At 41.0% G+C, this 17,905-nt stretch overlaps 1 protein-coding gene across 1 annotated transcript in view; it reads right to left on the bottom strand.

Moving 5' to 3' along the window:
• Positions 1–17,905, bottom strand: part of fkbp16 (FKBP prolyl isomerase 16) — a 48,462-nt gene that overhangs the window by 26,714 nt on the left and 3,843 nt on the right. The gene's annotated exons all lie outside the window — the stretch shown is intronic.

Genomic DNA, 17,905 nt, shown 5'->3' with positions numbered 1-17,905 from the left:
TGTCTGTGTGAATCAACACGTGTTGATTCACACAGACAAATATATATATATATATACTAAAATAAACTACTACTTGTACTCCTATTCCTACTTCACGTTTTTCCACTTATCGCAGGTCTTCAGGGTATGGATCCCCCGCGATAAACAAAGGACTACTGTATCAACATTTTTATTGTTGATCAGTTAGTTGTGGTGGCCATCTAGAATTGGGTTGACTAAAATGTAACGAGCAGTTTCGTGATTACTTCTGGACGTTTTACATTTCATCATGTTCACAGTCAAATTTGCAATGTTTCTGTTTGGCTTTTCTGTGTTGCCTTTCACTTGATTCGTGCGTAAAACTCTTTGTTGCGGTTTATGATGATGGTTTGTCGTTCTTGTGTGGGATAAGCAGCTCTGGAGACATTTGTATGAAACGGATCATTGAGCACTAACATATCTTCCCTCAAACATGGTCTCAGCCAGACACCCGTTGACTTACACCGTTAACACTGTCTCTTGTGGTTTATGTCATGTGATCTCAGTATCAAGTGGTTAATTGAACCCAGATAAACGGGGTATGTTCAAGTTGCTTTGTGGCATAGACTTATACACAGAAAACACTTGTGGGCATATTGGTTTTAGATAATATTTTTTCTCTAACTAGTTTCCCTGTAATGTTCTGTTGGCTGTTCAATAACAATTTCCTATAACTGCAGTAGCTTAAAAACGACAACACAGACATGTAATCTACTCTAATCAGCGCGTAGAAGGACAGGCTGTCTCTCAGTCAGCAATGTTTTGAAGTGATCAGATTAGAACAGGAATGTCTCCATTCTCCATAAGGTCGAGTCATTTCTCTGTCATGACAGAAGTATGAATTCATTTCAGATGACTTACACTTGTGGTATCCTCATTAAGGTACCTGACCGCATGGGTGATTCAACATATCTGTTATGCTGAACCTCTCACTGCTCTCAGTAAAAGGAATGGCGCGGGGGGGGGGGGGGGGGGGGGTACTCAGAGGAAAAAACAGTGGTCACTTTGACGTCACACACTCCATAAATGATGGAAAGGCCAGCCACGTGTCTTATCCTGGTTTCTATGGTTACAACCTTAGATAACACTAATATATGTAATAAATGCTGTGCACAGCTTGTATGGTAATACAAAATCCGGCAGGATTTATGAGGTTGCTTTTATTTCTTTAGGGGAGTGAAAACAGGTTTTGATGTTGCCGTTGTTCAGTCGCGGGTTTGTTGTGATTCTTGGATGGACACATAGCATCAATAAAGCCACGCAAAGCAGCTTAACCATAATCCTGGTGTTGCTGAGACGTCACAGCTGTTTGCTTATTTTTTTTCCTTGCCTGCTGCCATCCTGGTTTGTTTGAAGTGCATCAGCTTCTTATTACAATCCCAGATGGACAAACAGAACTAAAGGTGTGAGGCTTTGTAGCTGCCACGCTTCTTTTCTGTTCCTCCTCTTGCAACAAGGCAAGGAAAGTTTACTAGTAAAGATCAAGGGAATGGGCGGTACGGTGGCACAGTTGGTAGAGATGCTGCCTCTCAGTGAGAAGGTTGCTGGGTTGAATCCCAGCCAGGGGCCTTTCTGGTTGGCGTTTGCATTTATCTCCTCACATGCGTGAGTTTTCTCCAGGTACTCCGGTTTCCTCCCACAGACCAAAAACATGCATGTTAGGCTAACTGGTAACTCTAAATTGTCCCTAGGAGTGAATGAGAGAGTGAATGGTTGTTTGTCTCCACATGTCCCTGTGATCATACAACCTTGCAACCTGTCCAGGGTGTATCCTGCCTCTCGCACAATGACTGCTGGAGATGAGCAACAGTGACCTCAGCGACCCCGGAAAGTAAATAGTGAGTCAAAGATAATGGATGGATGGATCAAGGGAATCTGCTACCTACAGTACATAATGGCTGTTGAGCTCCACAGAAGTCCTCGTATAACCTTCAGCACATTTCCCGAGGCCTATTAAAATGCACCACAGCTCAGCTCTGAATGACCTACAGCAATATTTGATGTACAGACATGTTTACTTGTCCAGCCATTTCAGAGGCACTTGAGAGGAACGATTCGTTACGTGACTTCATTAAGCAGAAAAAGGACACTGTGCACAAAAATTGACTGCAGAAGTCCCTAAAGTCAATGGAAATATCTGACGCATTGGAGTGAGAGTATAGAAAAACTATTGTGCAAACATTAAACTGTTTTGTTTGCAATCAGTATTATGCATACAGTCAATCTACTTGTGGTTAAATAAGATCATTCTTTAAAACAGACATTGTTTACATCCATGTATTTATGGCAGCAGTCTCATTTCTCCCAAACATAAAACTGTCAGTTCACCTTCATATCAGGTTGACCTTTTGGTTGTGTGTATGTGTGTGTGTATGCACGTGTGTGTGCATGCGCATGCATGTGTGCCATAAAAACAGTAGAGCAAGTTCCACCTGCAAATCACAAAAATGATTACTGATCGGTCAAACACTAACAGGTTAGTATTCAGTTTCAATGTGCTCAATCCATATTTATATCATAGGGAGGAGAGTTTGTCCTTTTTAGATGAGAAAAAAAAATATATATATATATATATATATATATATTCAGTTTTGAAGCATATTACAGAATCTGACAAATGTTGCTTTTTTTTTGTAATTCTGCTTAATGATGAACGTCTAAGCAATAAGCATTGGGGCTGCGGTAGCTCGGTGGTCAGTGCCACGGTTTTGTAATCCTGGGGCTGCTGTTTCGAGCGCAGGTTGCATCAGAAAGGGCACCCGGTGTAAAACAAATTGCCAAATCTTTCATACGAGTTTGCTCATTGTGGTGATCCCTGAAGAAGGGAGCAGCTGAAAGAAATTTACTATGAACGTCCAAGTATTTGAGTCCAAAATAAATCTAAAGCTGTTTTCACACAAAAACTACAGATTTTTTTTAACAATATTTTACAGAATTGAATACCCTTCAGTCTGGACACTCTTAACATCTGTATTTAACAGTGAAATTTGCATTTTCCAAGCTAGAAATACTATTTAGGCATGGATGCAGAGAATACAAGGCACAATACAAAATACATGGCTTGGACATATTTGTTTGTTAAAACATTGACAAATGGAATTTTACACAATTTGACAATTTCACATCACCATGAGCTCATTTATTTGATGCCTGCTTAAAGTTTGGTTTAATACACCCCAAGACAAAAAAAAAAGTTTGATATTTAGCTTCTGCTAATTATAAATGTCTAAACTAGACCAAAACAAATACAGCAAGAGTATGAAAGTGATAACAGGAGTCTCCGAGTGTCTGAGGAACAAACAATCCAGTTTAACTCTAACGACAGAACCCCCACAAGAGTATGAAAAACACTTCATCTTTTATTAGCACTGAATGTACTGACAGGTCACATCACTGTGAAAATAAAATCTGCTAAAACTTTGAAACCTGAAATGATAAAAATAAAAAGTTTGTGGGCTAGTACGATAAGTAATCCAGTCACTCCTGGTCTGAACGCAGGTGGCTCTTAGCTATTTGCATTTTCTCACAGCTCTTAAAGAGCCACAAACTAAATTAAGGTAACCATCTGTGCAGCCCGGCCCGGTTAATCTAAATTAGCTCAATTACTGAAGTAAAACTTTAAAGCAGCACTAGATAAATGGTTAACTTTAAGCACCTACCTCTAATGCAATATAAACATTATTTATGCAAATTCCTGTTAAAAACACATGCATTATTTGTGAATGTGTGCATTTGTTCATTTGTAGGTTTGTTTGCAAAATATGTCATAAACTTTCAGAAACAAATCAATAAATGTGCATCTACAACTAAATAACTTGAAAACTCTTTCAAACACAAAGTGGCTTTGATGTTTTATCTTATTATTCACGTTACACACATACACGAGGTCAGACACAGGAACCGACGTCAACATTAAACCAATGGAGTCCAAACCTTTTGTCCAAAAATGTCTACGTCAAAGTACCTGTGGGGCCATTTGAGAGTTTTTTCAAAAAATCTCCTGGAACCACGGATCCAAACAAGTGCTTAAAGCACCGAACCAGTGTAGCTGGCAGGATCAAATTGTAAATTGGACCTTGTTGTCCCCATCTCTGCTGTCGATCGAGGACGCCGGCAAAACTGCATTATATAATTGGATTTATGATAACAGGTTTCCTGTTTTTGGTTTCCTGTTTTTGGAACTGTCTGGTTCCCTGGTTTATCAACATACAAAGAAGATGGCTGCAGCTAATCTGGCCTGGTCAGGCTGCCGCCTATGTGAAGGTTTGCTCCGTGTCTCGAGCACCCAGACTCTCTTGCTTAGTGGACTGGATCACAAATTGTATGTGATTTGTGAGAATCGCAGGCCATATGCGGCCCCTAGGACTCGCTGGCAGGATGGAGTAAATCTCGGGGAATATTCTCAGGCATGGACCAGTGGTGTGTCCACTTAATTTGGACCTTTCGGAATCTATGAGAGACCAGCAAAGACTCAAGACAGAGAAAATTCAGTCAAGTTCTGCCTGCCTTCAAAACAAATGTTTATCTGAATTTGGCTCAGTCGGCTGGCCTTGCAGGCCACCTTCTCTCAATTCGACTGGAGGCTCTGTAATCTGATACTCTGCCCCCGCCCTCCCACCCAGGAAGTCCACAGATCAACCAGAGGGAGCAAGCTGAATAAACTTTGCGTCATCATTTCAGGACTCTTGGATTCTCACTGGTGCTGTCCTTGGCCATTCCCCGACATCCCTCGAGAATGTTTACGGATCTCACCGGAGGAAATTGCTGATTAATCCATCCTTATCAGAACTCTGGGAACGTCCTTGGACACCCTCACCGCCCTTGTCGTCTCCCCCCACACCCCCCACACCCCCTCTGCAGAATGTCTATGTCACCATGTGCTTCTATGTGCGGGGTGTTTTTTCAATATCAGGATCTTTCTTTGCAGCCAAGAAGAAAAAAGTTTGAAAGGATTTTTTTTTTTGCCTCCAATTCCTACATGCGTTCACTTTCATTACTTTTTGTCTGTCTAAACATGTCTCACTTGTAAATGAGTCTTCAAGGCTCAATGTGATTTATCTGTCTAAATAAAGGTTGAATGAATGAATCAAAGTCCAATTTTCTTCGAGTGGGTAAAGTTTTGTGATTATTTTGTCTAAAACTGCAAAAAATATACATAAAATGAAGCGTGATTAAATATTACTCTAATACACCTTTAATATAAATATCACCAACATAAGCCCAGGGATCAAAACTTATGGTTTTTAAGTTGCAGTCGCGGGCCACACAAAATCACTCAGAGGGCTGCAAATGGCCCCTGAGCCTCACTTTGGAGACCCCTGCATCAAACCGTTCTACATTTTTGTTTTTGTCCAGGATCTTAAAACAAAATGTAAAAAAGATTAATTGATTAATTACAGTACTGCTAAAGAGACCCACAGGAGGATCCTCAGTTCACGTTCAGCCTTTTCACTCCACCACTTCCAAACTCTTGTTTTTTCCTCCAGCGTTAGAAGCAGACTTGTTTTATGGATTGGATCTATGGTCATCCCTATTTTAGCAGTGAGCTCCAACGCTCTGCAGCAGCTGAAAGCTTTGCAAACAAAACATCTTTCTTTTTAATCGCAGGTGACTACGAGTTTCAGTTTCTACCTTATGCAACATTCTGAAATCTTTCAGATTCAGACTCGTGCGGCTAATGTGAGCGCGGCCTTTACCTACAACTAGACGAGTTGTTCATGAAATAAAGCTGCAGGGAATTTGCTGTGTGAAGAGTAGAAAAGGTCAATCTGCAAAAGCCAGAGGTCATTATCTAATAAATCACCCTCACTGTTATCTGCAGCAGACATCTTATCCTAGGATTGACTTTAAAACTCGTGATCAATCAAAACGGAGCAGCGAGGCGTCTCTGACGTGTGTGAAGAGTGATCAAGTGCAATTTCTCACGGAGCCCCAGGGACAGTGGTTTAGTTTCACGGTGGACGCTCTGAGAGGGTAATGCGAAGAAATGACGGTCTCTTTCAATTTTTGCACAGATGTTATGTCTACTGAAATTTAGACACCAAATCTTTGACCATTTCAGATTTCACTTTTGAACTTCAAAAGCTCTCTAAGGTACAACAAATCCAAGTGAAGAAGTCCATAAATCAGCTCCTTGAAAGATCAAAGCCATCTTTTACTATTAGTGTTAAACGTGGCCTAAATGTTGGCCTTTTTCAGTCGCACCGTAATGGTACAAACCATTTGCTTGAGTCTCCATTTAGAGAAGAAATTTAACTTCAGAGATTAAGTAAATTATCATCCAGCAAAGTTGTTGAACATTTGTTGGATCTTTAACGTTATTGTTTGCAAACACAAGCTGCTCGTTGCTTTAAAAATGACATTCTGGTTAGGGGAATAAATGTCATAAAGAGATAGTAATCACAAATTAATTTCCTTTCTAAGCCAGAGCTGACACACGGGCATGTGGCAAAGCCAGATAAGTACCACAAGGAAAATGTCACCAACTCTGGGAAATCATTTTGCAAATTAGATGCACAACAGACAGACACAGGTTATCGCCCTCGCTGCCAGTTTATCGAATGAGATGAAACTTTAAGTTGTTGCTCACGTGTAACGTTACACATTTAACACGCTCGAAGAGCAACACATAACATCGAGCGCCCATGTTGACTAAGCTGCTGCGAGTGTGCATCTGTCTGCAACGTCACTGCGATGATTCACCGTCGCCCTTCTGTCACAACGAGAGCTAAAGGAAATGCGAGCGCCTCTATAAGTGTGTGTAATCTAACCAATAAAGATCCGGCTTCTTTTCAGGAGCCAGATCTGCCGCTCTCTGAGAATCAATGGCAGCAGCTAACCCCTGGCTTATTAGTCAGGTTGTCACGCAGGAGCAGAGACCTCTTTAGTCTGTGAGCAGAGGTATGAGAGCTGTTAATAACGCTACAAGTCTTAAGGGGACAGGCTTGACTTTACTCAACCCAATCAATGAAAATGGCAAAGGTCAGTCTCAGGGAGCTCGGCAAACAAACACACTAAGCACATATAAATAGATTTTCATGGTGTTTTTGCTCCTGTTATATAGGCAAACTCATTTGAGTACATGTGAAATCTTCTGTTTTGTCCTTCACACACAGTGAAACTAATCCCAGCTGTGAAGCTACTGGGATTCTGTCGTTTGAGATGAGATCTTCTGGTTTTGTGAATCCTCGAGGCTTAAAGCATTGGATGTCTGATTCTTATCTTGCACCGACGACGTCAGCGAGAGTCTGCCGGTCATTAACTTGGAGAGGAATATTTGGAGCATCCGTGCATGTGTGTGAGCATGAGTTTGCATGTGGCGCACGGCTGCAGACGTCTGATGACGAAGCGCTGACGTCTCAGGGCGATGAGTCATGCTCACACTCACAGGTGTCACTTGCCACTGTGCGCAGACCTCCTTCCTCGCGTTCAGCCATGCTGAGTCTCGCCACCTCACATCCCTTTGCAGCAGCAGCAGCACCGCACCGCTGCGCACACAACAACATGAACTTAATTCCCCAGATCCACTACTATACCGGGCTTTACAAGCATAGCTCAGACCTGCAGTGTGTATGTGTGTGTGTAAACAGTGCGTCACTGTCAGTAACAGCTTGCCCCTCCATGAAGCCATCTGCTTCCATTCTGCTGCGGTTACAAAATGAGCAAAATGAATGAAGCAGGTTTATGAATTGCCTGGCAACCCTATCAGTTTTTACAGCATGGTGCCTCACATCATGTTGCAGCTAAGTGTTTTGTTCAGCGTTAAGAAAAATGTGCTTAATGTAAAAATTTAAAAGTAACTTTGACGACCTAGCACTTTGCATATCACACTAAGATAATTATATTTTGAGAAATGGGGTTTTAGCACATTGGTCAAAACACTTTAAAATGTAATTTATATAATATCATGAAATATTGTGATATCTTTTGATATCTATAGATCTTGAATGATCCGATAGGGCTTGGAGTAGGTGTTGTGAGTGATTGTCAGCTGTCATTTCTAACCCAGGCCCGAAGTCCAACCCGACCCGAATTTGATAATGTGCTGGATGGGCGGGCCGGGTCGGTGTCGGGTTTTTGATTGAGTCGGTGGATCAGCCGCGATCCAATTACGGTATATGGCAACATGGCTTGTCATACAATCCAATTATAAGATAACATGGCTTGCCATACATAACCAGCCGCACGCAGCCATTCCACGGCAAGCTGACCGGCCTTGAAAGAGGTAAAATAAAATTCAGTTAAGCTTCAGATGGGACGATACTGCCAGGAAGTGATACATCTTCCAAATGGACGTTCAGCCACCTAACTCAGCAGACGCGCGAGGTCGATGACCCAAACAGGCAAGATCCCAAAGCAGACATGTCAGAGAGGGATTTAATGCGCTTTGACGGCCATGAAAGGACAAACACCCCCTCAGCTCCGATCTTCTGCCCCTTTTATTCAGCCGCGCACATCCACTGACCGTTAAAACTATATAAGCAGTCAAAGCTTAATTAAAAATGTCGGGAGAGTTTTCAGGTTCTGTCTTGTAACTACTGTTAATTCGTCGGGTCGGATGGGATTCAGAAATGATGGCTATGGGCTGGGGCCGGGTTGTATTGTATTTTTAGAGCCAGAATGCAACTCTAGCTACTACTACACAAAATGTTTGATCAGAATCTGTGAAACTCACTTGGGTTCACACTCACAACTTTTGAGTTGGTTAAAGTAGACTAGCTGTAGCAGCCATCTTGAGTTGGGCTGACTCCAAAACTTAATGAATTGTCGATGAAGAGACAATTACTTTCTGAGAGATTCATTCAAGTCTATCATGAGGACAGGGCTGACTCTAACAGTTAATGCCAAACACCAAAGTCCATGCTCAATAATCCAGGTATAAAATCCAACAATGTTCAGTCAGGTCATCTGGACGGTTTCTTTTGTCTCAGAGGGGTTGACAGGGGAAAGGGTGGGCCCCGGAGGCCATCTTAGCACCAGCAAACTTTTTTTCCCCACTATGAAGTATGCTGTTGGTGGGAATCAGTTGTGTTTGTTGGTGGGCTCCTCAGATAGAAGAAGTTCTTTGGATGAAGGACGAAACGTCTCAGCTAAAAAAAAGAAACCGTCCAGATGACCTGACTGAACGTTGTTGGAGTTGATGCCAAAGTTTTAAGCAATTGTTGCGCAATGTGTAGCATTCAAAACATGCGTTTGGGATGATACTCAGCTACTACCACAACAAATTGTAACTCAATATCTTTAAAACTGACAGTGGTATAGCCATAGTGTTTTCTAAAACCATTTTTGCTGTGGCAGCCATCTTGATTTGGATTAACTCCAAAAGGTAATCTGTTGTAGATGTACGTGAGATATTTTGCTAATCATACAGTTAAGAAACACACAGACAGGAGCAACATTAGTGCTCTCCTTCGCCTTTAGCGGGATAAGATATGACGTCTTTGGGGAACTAAAGCTGGGTGGTCCTGGAGGTCAGAGAATCCCAGAAACAGAGTCTGTGTTTGAGAAAACTAAATCTGAAAGCAGCTATCAATACAAATAAAATGGAGTTAATTTTGCAAAGTGGGGGCTGGAAACAGTCCTGTGTGTGGGACATTCTGACCACATCTGAAAGGGAAAGTGTTTATTGCTGTTCTGAACAGCCTCCCTTAGAGGCAGCCTGAAAAGCAGGTTGTAATTGTAACAACTGTTCAGACAGGGATAATGACACAGAGGCATTCAGCGTTGTCCTCACTGTCACATGAAAAGGAAAACCAGGCGATGTTTGGAGTTGTTAAGTACTTTGAACGGTTTATAATGCGTTTTATCATGATCTCTCAAGCAGCCTCGATGCATTTGTCTATTGTCAACCACAGCTGATATAAAAACTGCAGCTGACAGAAGACGAGCAGGTACAACTGAACTTCTGTGTCCCCTCTCTGTCGCCACAACCAGGCTCTGCTGGAACACTGTGGCTGCACAACAAAGCACAGCTGGGGCACAGTGTGGATGAATGGTGTTTTCAGTCAAGCATGACCGCTGTCAGCATTTTAGAGCTGATAGTACATTTCAACACCAACCTTTGTGGGTTTGATATCAGGGGTGAGAGTGGGACATGATAAACCTTTCATAGGAAGCCCTCAATCTGAATTTCCATTGTGTATTTTTTTTATATTATCCAACTATCTAAACTCTTGCAATACTGTACATTTTAAGCTGCAACGTCTGCACCAACCATGATGAGAATTAGGGAAGCATTATTAAAAAACAATATGCAAATATACCACAGATAGTAAGCTTTAGCAAATTTACTGCTAATAAGATCTCTGTCCTCTTGTTCAAGTGTTGGCAAACTGTGTCATTTTAGTAAGGAGTAAAAAAATATCATATCAACACTTCTTTCTCTGCAGATTTCAACATTATAACTAATCTCCAATTTTTCCATTAAAAAAACAACAACAATTGCAATATGTTTTAAAATGACAGAAAAATACTATAGCAGACAACAGCAGTTGTCAGTGAATAATGTGAAATTACTTTAGAGCACATCAAACTCAAGGCCCGCGGGCCAAATCTGGCCCTCGATAGCATTTTATCTGCCCCCCCCCCCCCCCCCCCCAGATTATATTTTAAATGTAAAATATATTTGTTTCTTCTCATTTTTCTTAAAAACTGAAAAATACTTCATTTAGTGAAGACATCTTCGTTTGATTTTTCAGTCATCTTTGATTTTGATAAAGAAAGAACAGCAAATAATGTCAAAAGAGGCCAAATCATCTCCTGTTGATGAGCATGCAACCAAGAAAGGAGATCAAGTATCTGACTTGAGTTAAACGATTGACTGAAATTGGCCCGTGGCGTGGACCAAGTTTGTTGCTTTTGTCCTCATTTTGTAACTGAGTTGACACCCCTGCCTTGGAGGGATAGTTTGGTGTCGTGTGGAGTTGTTACCAGCAGTCAGTAACTTACCTGCAGTAATCAAAATTAAAAAGTTTTTATTTAGGAGTTCAGCAAACAGCTGGTCAGACTGAGGCCTGTTCTAGAGCAGATTTCAGTCAATTAAAACAAACCACAAAAAGTTCATGGTGTATCATGAGCATGCTTTGTTGTAGGTTTTCATAGCCCTTTAATTTTGCATCAGCCTGTTATTTACATTGAATTATGTGGCTGCAGTCTTAGCAGCTAGAAGTAGCACTTCCAGTGCAGCCTGGACTCTTCCTGCAGGAATATTATTTCTGCTGGATTAACCATATACTGCCAAACTGATCTTAATGTAAAGGTTTAAAAAATATAACATAAACTTGAATTGCTATACAATTTTGGAGGCTAGTTTAAGTTGTTTTAGGACTGCAACAACCTGCTTTTATCTTGGCCCTATTTGGACTAGCCATTAGCTCAACAATCTGGTCAGATTTTAACTCTATTTCTTCAAACTGAGGTCATTGAAAGAGCTATCTGGAAAAGGTAAGATATTTGTTCATAGCCTTTTCACAAAACCTCACTTCAAAATATTTGGACTCTTTTTTTGGACATCTTAACAGGGTTGTGGAATACTTTTGTCTAAACAGTAAAGCAAACATTTGGTGAAAAACTAAATCAAAGATTTATGTTTTAAAGCTCATATTCTGCTGCCTGGAAGAAGTATGTTTCAGCTTCGGTTGTTACAAAAACTACAGTTAGATTCTGGGTGTATTTATGTCCTAGAAAATAACCTTGGTCAAACTATCAAGGATTTGATTACACTGATTTTATATCAACTGGTTGCTCTTTATACTCATTCTTGAGCTCGTCTAATAATCTCAGCTTGGTTTGAATGTATTGTTTACAAACAGTTACAGTAATATATGTGGCACAGCATAAAGTTAACAAATTATGAGGCTATTAAATATGAGACATTAGAAAACGAAGGCTGAGAATGCTGGAATATAAAGATGCAGTACTACTCATCCTGAACGAACTAACCTGCCTGTCATGTTTTTGAAAGTCTCACCCAGAAACTATGTTTAACTTTTTGTTTGTGCAGTGGAAATGAAAGGTCCAGAAAATGACCCACCAAAGCGCACAAGCTCCTGAAAAAGCATCCTGTGGTGAAAATGCAGCTCACTGCAAGTGATGGGATTGGCTCCTGCTTCTCATAAAACCATGACTGTTTGTGTTTGTGCTTATTTTTAGACCAGTGATGGTATATTCAGAGGTAAAAAGCACAGCTGTGGCATTAGCTGCTTATTTCTCTCATGATACTTTTTCTATCACGTGAGCCTGTGCTATGATTTTTTTCTACATAGATTTATTTTGTAATTTAAAAAAGCTGCTTGAAAAAAAAAGATCTGTAATTTACGGATGTGGAAGAGCGTTTCCCATTGATCACAGAGCTTTGTGTACAATATCAATGTTGCAGTGTCCTTACCCCAAGAGAGATCAACTTTTCTACTAAATATCCCGACTACAGAAAGCAGAAGTAGCTTTAACTGTGGGCAGCGCCATGTTACAGCCAATGCCGCAGATGATGTGAGAGATAAGCCTAGTGCGAGCCATGGAGGAAAAAGGTAAACACCCAGGGAGATTAGATGAAGGACATGCACAGTCCAAACAGTCATCTGAGCGGTAAAATACAGCTGCAGCCCAGAAACAGGAGCTAATCAAAGTGTCTGTCCAGATTTAATTCCTGTTTGCTTTTAGCTAAACTTCAACCAGTCAGAAAACTGCACAGCGATGTGGCAGCAGTTGTTGCAAACAGAGGAGCTCACACTTATTGAGCGCCGAGCTTGATCTTATCTGTCGCGTGCTACAGCTGTCACTGCTTGTTGGCCTGTTTGGAGTATGAGGTCTGGGTGTGGTTTTCTAGTCGGCCTGCTGGGAAAAAGAAACAGCGCAACAAAAATGTCAACAGTCGAACTTGTTTAGGTCACGTGGCAGCGCAGCTAAAATTTCTAATGCTGGTTTGATTAACGTCGGCTTCTTAGCAAAGAGCTAAACAAACGTTTCAAACATCAGGTTGTTGGCACAAGTATTTTCTTCTAAAGAGGAAGTACCAACCGAGAGATGACTGTGTTTTCCACGGAAGAGCATCTCAAAGGTCATATTATTCATTTGACCCACAGTGAGTCAGACTACGATCAGCACACACAGGATCTCCATCTTTTGTGAGTGGACAGCCTGCTTACGCATGTGGAGACACAGGAGGGGAGCCTGTATGCATAAATGTGATAGAATTGACAGAGGCCAGTGCAACTGTGTGGCGAGTGAGTCATTCTACCTGCATACTGGTTAGAACTCGTTGCAATAGAAAGCAGAACTGCTCGTTCTTGACTGCATCTTGTTACGGGGGGGCGGGGGGGAGGATAAGATGAGAGGCCTGTTTGCAAGAAGAGGAACATAACAAAAACATTTAATTAGGGTAGAAAAACCCTTTTACCTCTAATATTACTTCTGGGAAAAAATTTGATATAATAAAAGTCCAGTTTTGCTTGTTTAAGTGAAAATCACCAGTTTTTATTTTTTTGATCCTGTAGATCATGAGCTGCTGTTAAACAGAATCAATATACTGGTTTGAGTGATGAGGCTATATGGTGGTTTAAACGCTGCTTTTCAGATAGAATGCAGCGTTTTTATAGATAAAGTTCAGTTCTCTGATGATTTTAAAAGTAGTCCCCCAAGGCTCTGTTTTAGGCTCCTTTTCATCCTCTATTTTATTGATACTATTGGGATGAATGTGAGTATGGCTAAAGTGCACCTTTGTGTAGGTGACACCAGACTTTATTTAGCTGGCTCTTCTTTGAGCAAAGCTGTTAAAGTCCTTCAAATTACTTTTCATCAGCTGCAGGCAACACTGTGCTGCTTAAAGTTTAATGTGAATAAAACAAAATTCATGTTATCTGCAGAAGTCAATCTCAGAACTTAGACAATGTTGGCATTTCTACTCCAGGGGCAGACTTTATTGAAAGAGTATCAGTCTATACAAATATTTGCATATATTTAGTTGAATCAACCTCCATTTTTCAAAGTACATCTAAAGAATTTCATTAAAAAGATAAAGGGTTATTTTAATGAAAATAGCCTCTTTAATTCATCAGTCAGGAAAGAAATTGTTCAGGCTACATTTTTAAATGGTCTTGACTATGGTGACAATATGTATATGCATGCTGTTTCCTCCACACTTGGTTGTTTCTCTATACCATATTTTTTTTATGTTTCAGATTTTTTTCTGAGCTTGGTAGAACAGTGTTTTCTTATTCTGCACCTTGGTTGCATCAGCGTAATGCTTTGGCTCTTTAGGAGCGTTCAAAGCTCTTACAAAATATTCTGTATCAGAATAGTGCTATTCTGGACTTGGGGCTTGCATTTTGTTGATTCAGTTTTGTTTTTAGTTCTTTAATGTATTTTGGTATTAAATTTCTTTTCTTTTTTTTAATAGTTTGCCATCTTGGCCAAGTCTACCTTGAAAAAAAAAGTTAATCTTAAAGGTCTTCTTGGTTATTATACAGGTAAAACTAATGAAAAATAAATGCATCCAGTCATAATATGAGACATGACCTCCAAATGACACTGAGCAGTTATGGCAGCCCATACAGGTACAGTTGCATGTCCTCACTTGTGTAAACTTCACTAAACAATGCACACTTTCAAACCGCATGTCTGCGTTTTGAAATCATGAGGCATGACATGGAGCGCTGCAGTTTCTGTGTCTGGTGAAGCGTGTCCAATCATTCCTATGGACAAAAAAATAATAATACTACAAACAAAATCTATCCACCTTTGGAGTGAACTTCTAACCTCAAAACTTGTTCATGATATCAGGAGGGTTAAAGGGTTGCAGAATGGTCCAAGGGTCCATTTACACATTTGTTGAAGTCTGTGACGTTTTCCACTCCAGATTCAAATGCACAATTCCCTTCCCATTCCATCTGTGTACCTCACACATACGACAGCTATGCCCTGCAAAAGCACAGCAATCCCTCTCTAAACAGGTTTTGTGAAAGCAGCTTATGTGTTTTCTGAAGCAGAGCAGAAGAGAGACAGTGGGGCCTATTGTGTAACATTCCTCTGACATACCTTCTTTCATAAGTGACAACAAATATCCTTCCTCTTCTTTGAACTTTGAAGTTTTCTCCAAAGTTATTGATAGCTCTGACAGTTTTATTCGGTTTAGAACTGCTCTTAAACTCATAACTCATCAGGAATCCTAACCAGCTGCTGGCAGTGGCATTTCCTCCTTTAGGCTGACTGCAATTGTCCTCCACACATCTTTGTTTTCACCTTGCCTTAGATGAGAACACAGGAAATGTTTAGTTTGTTTACACACCAGCTGTACGTTAAATTGTGCGCTTCTTCCTTCTTTTTTTTTATTTTTTCTGTGGAAGGTTGTTCTTGAGCTGTGAAGCACCTGGTTCATCTGTTTTCTGCTGGACGATTAAACACAACTTCACTTTTTGCTCCATGAACCTACTGGTCTGTGTGTTTTTCTCCTCCAAGTAATGTCATACTGTTCAGCTCCCCTCCCGGCTGGACAGAGGTGTGCCTCAGAAGGAGAGTGGGGGAGGGAGGATTCACAACCTCTTTAAGATAAAGTCAACAAAAAGCACTTTCTTCAAAAACTGTTTCACAAGTTAAGCTATAAGAATATGTGTTAAACATAATGTGAATAAAATGACACTGGATGGCCCCTGACTTGCAGAGCACCTTGGTTTTGTGCTGTAATGTTACAGGAGAAGAACCAAGACTAGAGAACCCATCGCGCTCTGTTCAAACATCTGGACCTGCATGTCTGAGAACCAACACAATGATGCAGAACTTTCCCATAAAGCGAAGCTTTTCTCGAATTACTCCACCCTGCTGCTGTGAAGCCAGATCTGTGAGCCTGTTGTGATCAGGCATCAAGCCCACCTCCCCCAGGTCAGAGGGAGACTCTTCCTCCCTCCCTGCTGCAGCAGGACCTGTTTGCTTTTCTTCCTTTAGAAACTGACAGTAAAAACCATCTGGTGAGTTTCCACTCTTTCATTACTGGCTTTTTATACAGTAAGTGCCCATTTACTCGACTGCTGCAGTTCGGAGTCTGCTGGTCATTCTACTGGGTTATTTAGATTTAGACTGTGGGCTCTGTGCTGCACTGGGAGAACAGTTAGGAGCGCTGAAGTCAAACAAAAAGGGAAGGGAAAAAAGGAGAGGAAAATTACTCATACAATCCACATTTTTTTATTGGGATGCAAAACAATGTGTTTTATAAAGTATATTTAGCTCTGGCATAAAAAGTATGAGTCACCAGTCTTAACATCATCTCAACATGTAGATTTTGGAATGTAATCCCTCTAACACTGATAATCTTAAAAAAAACACCTCTGATTAATAACCCTGGAGCTCCTTCGTCGAGCTAAGTGATAAGGTATCTCGATCTGAATGCAGCGCTGCATCCTACAGTTAGAGACCACCACAGAGACTGACGAGCCGACGTCAGTCACAGCTGCAGGGATGCAGAAGCAACACCACAAGTTAAAACAAAGGAAACATAAAGGAGCGTTAGCCAACTGTCCGAGCAACAGAACAGTGTTAAGAAGAAAGGCGTTCCTGAGAAATCCCATCAATATCTGAATAGATACACAGCAGCAGAGACGAGGAGAATAAACTAACGCATCAAGAGTTTTGCACAATATCTGTAAAACTGACTGAGCAATATACATTATAGTCTTGGCTAATGTGAATGGCCATCTTGAATCAAGTTGACTCCAAGAGTTAATCAGTTATGTATAATCATTTAATACTTACAAGAAGTTGAAGTAAAATCCATTCAGTGGTTTCTAAAATATTTTGCTGACTGACAGAGTTGACTACAAATAGTTTAATTTCATTAAAAATCTTTTCTAACCTGTTAGCAATCATGATGACTCAGCTACTGCCACACAAAACCTTTGGTCAATATCACTGTCTTTTTTTTGGTAAGGTCAGCTGGCTGTGGCAGCCATCTTGAGTTAAGCTGACTAACATCTGAACTATTGTAAATGTGCATTACTTTGGGAGTGACACTAAAATCTGCCCAGTGGTTCATGAGACAAAGTGGTAATAGACATGCCGAGGCAAAAACACTGTCGTCTGCATTTGCCTTTAGGCGACAGGAGATAATTAACACTGCAGAGTTTCACAAATAGAGGAAACACATGCAAGAAATCCTAGACAAAATTAAAGACAGCTTGTCAAAGGTTGATCAGACAGTCTGGTTTCTGAATGTGTCACAAGTGTTAATGTGGTGCCTGTTCAGACATCAACAAGCGTTAGCCTCCATCCCTCTATGATAAAAGCCAGCTGACTGCAGGGACGCGGTGCATCACTGACCGACTGCGTCAGCTCTGCTCCCCACAGATTTCAAATGGTCGTCTTTTCCGAAGATATGAGCGTAATGATGGAGCCTTTCATCTCACCTCGTCTTTACAACTTTGAAAGCTTCAATATCGACCTAGAGCAGTTATTGATGTTCCTTAAATTGGGTTCAGCTGAGTCCAGAGCATTTGCTGCCAACAAGCTCCCAACTTCTCCAAGCGTGCCAACATCCTTATATTCACCTTTTCACGGAGCGGTGGCTCTGATCCCATCAGACAGCGCCAGCCTGAGACCCCACACTCAGACATACACACCACTCCACAGCGCCATGTTCAATCACAGCGTCTGAGCATCTTTCTGCACTCTGAAATGCTCTCAACAACAGGCCTGACAATCAGTGCATCTGCTAGAGAACAGAGAGGGGTTAATGAGATTTTACCTCCTGGTCTCTGTCGGTTTTACAGCAGACACGTTGAGCTTAACAATCTATGCTCAAACATGACATCTGTTGCTGCTTATTTTTTTTTGCATCTCACGTGATCAAAAGTGCTTTTATCAGAGCACCTGACATGATTTTGTTGGGCAGGTATTGCTTACGCAC

This window comes from Nematolebias whitei, chromosome 10 (assembly GCF_014905685.2).
Source record: "Nematolebias whitei isolate Nwh7 chromosome 10, NemWhi1, whole genome shotgun sequence".
Lineage (NCBI taxonomy): Eukaryota > Metazoa > Chordata > Actinopteri > Cyprinodontiformes > Rivulidae > Nematolebias > Nematolebias whitei.
This window is presented reverse-complemented; position numbering and strand designations above follow the sequence as displayed.